Source organism: Monodelphis domestica, chromosome 8, assembly GCF_027887165.1.
Source record: "Monodelphis domestica isolate mMonDom1 chromosome 8, mMonDom1.pri, whole genome shotgun sequence".
Classification (NCBI taxonomy): domain Eukaryota; kingdom Metazoa; phylum Chordata; class Mammalia; order Didelphimorphia; family Didelphidae; genus Monodelphis; species Monodelphis domestica.
Window position 1 is genome coordinate 85,604,405 of NC_077234.1, and position 4,335 is coordinate 85,608,739.

General features: G+C 34.4%; 1 pseudogene; it reads left to right on the top strand.

Annotated features, from left to right (window-relative positions):
- The first annotated feature begins 2,982 nt into the window (after positions 1-2,982).
- Positions 2,983-3,795, top strand: LOC100619376 (methylmalonic aciduria and homocystinuria type D homolog, mitochondrial-like; annotated as a pseudogene).
- Positions 3,796-4,335: the final 540 nt, after the last annotated feature.

Below are 4,335 nucleotides of genomic sequence, written 5' to 3' on the forward strand. Positions count from 1 at the left end.
ATACTCTACTCCATGCAATAGGAGCAAAAATGAAAGAATTTTAGGTGAGATGCTGTAATATATTTTAATATGTTTAATACTTATTTTAATATATTTTCAATTTAATAAAATTTCTTAAGTGCCTACTACATGCTAGGCACTATGCTAAGCACCGAGGATTCCATTTTTTTTTAAAAAAGGAAAGAAAGACAGCTGTTCCCTGCCCTCAAGGAGCTTCCAATCTAATGAGGGAATAGAAGACACAAAAGGAAGCTACCAGCAAGTGTTCGTAATGGTCTATGGAGTCAAACCAAGCAAAGCTGCTGATGGAAAATGGAGAGTTACATTAAAAGTCTTATACATTCTGAGCCCTCTGTAAAGGAAGACTTGGGAAAAATGTATTGTTCCATCCTCCAGCAATTCAATCAGAAGGAGGGGCAACTGAAGGAGTCGAAAAAGTGTTGACTATCAAAAATTAAGTCAATCAGCATGGTGGTGAGATTTCCCATAACCAGCTTATCTTGAAAGAGACATGATATTCTGTGGGACAGAAACTAAACAGAGCTACTGATGGAAAATGCAGTTCTGAAGTTTCTGAAAGCTTCTGAAAGTTTCAAGCCCTTTGTAAGGGAATTGGAGGAAGGAAAATCTTTTATGAGTTGAGTCTTTTTAAAGTATATTATTTTAATTTCTTTCAATTAATTACAACTTTAAAATAATATATTTTTCCCACTAACCTCTCTCCAAATTGAGAAAATTTTTAAATGAAAAATAAAGCCATAAACATATACCTAGTCCAGATACACACACACACACACACACACATTCCAGAAAAAAATCCATTCAGTTGGCTGTATATTCAAATTAAAATGTAGGCAGTGGCTAGTCATCCTATACCCATGGTACAAAGCAGAGTAAGGTGATCTATACAGAGACTGACTTTCTTGTGTGTTTGTTTTTGTATAAATATGGATACTTCCTTCTCAGACTTCTCCAACTCTTTATAAAAAAAAAAGTTTATTTCATCATTTCTGACCATAGTTCATTAAATTCAGAACTACATATGCAATGGCCCAGGGCAATGAGTCATCAAGAAAGAAGAGACTCCACACATTTCTGAGAACTCAATGAAATAAAATTGGAATGATTTCGGTTAAGTGTACTCATGTCCTGGTAACTTGATCTGTTCCTTTTATTTCTTGTCTTCAGCTCACATTGCTTAAAAAGAAATACATGGCACAATTTCCTCAAGCGTCTTGACTTTTCTTTGTATTGTGCTGAGAATAGTTTAGAACTTAAGAAAACAATTTCTAAGATTCTATGTGTTCTGGCTCACGCCAACCCTTTGCTTGGATGGCACAGTGGTCCTACAACCATGGATAATGAAATTCTTTGGATAAATCTTCCTGATTATTTTTAGATACTTCACTTGTTCATTTGATAAACAAAAAAAAATGCAGATTATCTACTATATACAATGCACAGATCTAAGTACTGGGGATACAAAGAGAAAAACAGTCAAAGGCATTCTACTGAGCAGATACATGTAAATGAAAGATAATTTGAGGAGAGGAGAGGAGAGACACTGACAATGAGAAAGATCAAGAAAACCTTCTGATAGGGTAAATAGTGTCTCAGTTGAATCTTGGAAGCTAAGAATTGGAAGCTATGGAGGTTAGGAAGGAGTCCAGCCCAGGCATGGAGGACAGCTTATATAACAAAGGCACAGTCAGATGGAATACTGAGTTTCACTAGAATGAAGAGAGTCTAAAGTATAGTAATGTCCAATGACTTGAAAGGTAGTTTGGCATCCACCCATTAAAGGCTTTAAATGCCAAGCTGGGAAGTTTGGGAATTTTTTATTCAAGAAGCAATAAGTCATCAAAAGTTCTTTGGAGAACATTGTGTTCAGGAAATTCTTGTGCTTGAGAAAGATTATTATTATTATTATTATTATTATTATTATTATTATTATTTCCATGGGATAGAGCACATCTGATAAACACCACAGTTATGTGAAATTTGAAAATACCACCATGAAAGCACTGCCATGAAAGTACTTGTGAGAATCTGAATAAGTGCATGTTGTATCAACCATAGAATGAGCTTCCATACTCATAGCTTTGAAATTTAATGTCTTTAATTTCAGTTTCCACTTGAAGAAATAACAATCACATTAAGTAGGGAAAAAATCAGAACCCTCATTCATTCAGTGCTTTTTGCCAACCATAACTATTCAGACTCTCTTTGGTATAATGTTTCTCAGAATAACCTGATGGTTTCATCTAGTACTTTGGTATTTGTGATATATGCCTTCTTTTGTAGATAAACAGAATGGTATGAATAGACCTTCACAGGGATTGTTTTAATAGCAATAATGATCAACCTACCCTCTCTTGCCCAGACTTGCCATTTTGACATACAATATACACCGTGAAATAATAAGGGAGATGGAGGAAGACCATATCCATAGGACAGAACTAAATTTATCCTCTGAGCTTATCAATATGATCTAATGTTTTGTCACCAAATGTTCTGACCAGCTGCAACTCTACAATTATACTTATTTAAATGTAAACCCCCTGAGTTTAATATTTGTTCTGCAAACTCCATAGTGCTGGTCACTTAGTGGCCACTTAATAAATATCTGAAGAAGAAAAAAAAATACATATGACTTGAGCCTCTTTAAAGGCAATATTGTATAATGGAAAGAGTCCAACACTTACCATCAGAAGACCTGAGCTGATATCCAGTTTAGTCATTTTATAGCCTTACTGCAAGTCATTGACATAAATAATAAGATAGATTATGTATTGTTTCAGTTTCTTCAACTGTGAAAAAAATATGGATAAAATATTCCTTCCCAGTTACCTCAGCATCATTATGAGGACTAAATGAGATGAGGAGAAAGAAAATGGTTTGAAAAACTATAATGCATGTTAGAAATGTTGGGTATCATTGTTATGATGTCAAGCAGAATTAATTACCAAGCAAAATTCCAAAATGTTTTTCACTGCTGAATCCTCTGGTTCTGATGAATCTCATGCAGCTAAGTTATGATACCCCCAGATATATGTTCAAGGAGTATGTGGCCAGATGAAACAAGGGGACCATTTGGGCCCCAGGATCAAAGATTTATGCTCCATAGGAATTTAGGTTATGATTGTCACTTCAATGGAGAAGTTTTGCAAAGTAAAATTCAGTTCAGAGACCTTTGCCTGATGTCATAGCATATCCTTTATCAAGTGAAAGTTGAAAATTTGTGATGGTACAATATGTAAAAATGAATTTAAGGGCAATGTTGCACCTGTTAAAACAACAGGAAATCAATAGGGCAGAAATTTATTTTGAAAGAGCCAAAGTAGAATGTCTACTACAAACATCTGCAGAGTTACTTCAAAGAGATTTTGAATCAATGTTTCCATAAGTAAATTCTGAAAAAATAATGGTACTGACTTTAACATAGAAAACTAAAAATGATATGACTACACTGAGGGAGAAAGTTGAACGTATAAGAGAAATGCTGTTCGAAATGTTTATAGATGGAACTAAAGAAATTTGCTATGCTTTGTGTGTCAAAAGCTATTGGGTTGATCATATTGATCTATCATCTGAATTGGTATTTTTTTGGACTATATACAAGTGACTCTTTTTGAAGCAGATAAGTATTATCGAACCTTAAGATTCTCTCTTGATGATCTTGGCTACTGGAAAGTGATTTATCATAGTCATTGGGGTATCCATGTGGTTGTTGGAAGTGTCTTCATGAATGTCACAGCTAATAGTCAAATTATGAAGAAATTAAGCAAAAGCTAGGTGGCAGTTGTAATGTTTGCATTTGATATTTTGTCTCTAAAAACCATCAGGACTCTTCAGTTTTTTTAAAAAAAATACTAATTTCTAGGTATTTTTTTTAAATTTCAGTGTCTATAAACTTAAAAATTTATGTGACTGGGGTAGATAGGTGGCTCAGTGGATTGAGAACCATGTCAAGATATGGGAGTTCCTTTTAATACACCACTGGTAGAGTTGTGAATTGGTACAACCATTCTGAAAGGCAATTTAGAATTATGTGCAAAGGAATTTAAAAGAATGCCTGCCCTTTGACCCAACCAAAGAAATAATAAGGAAAAAGAGTTGTACAAAAATATTTAGTCGCACTCTATGTGGTGGCAAAAAATTGGAAAATGAGGGGATGTCCATCAGTTGGCGAATGGCTGAAAAAATTGTGATATCTGATGGTGGTGGAATATTATTGTCCTGAAAGGAATAATGGACTGAAGGAATTGATATGAACTGGAAAGACCTCCAGGAATTGATGCAGAGTGAAAGAAGAACGAGGAGAACATTGTACTC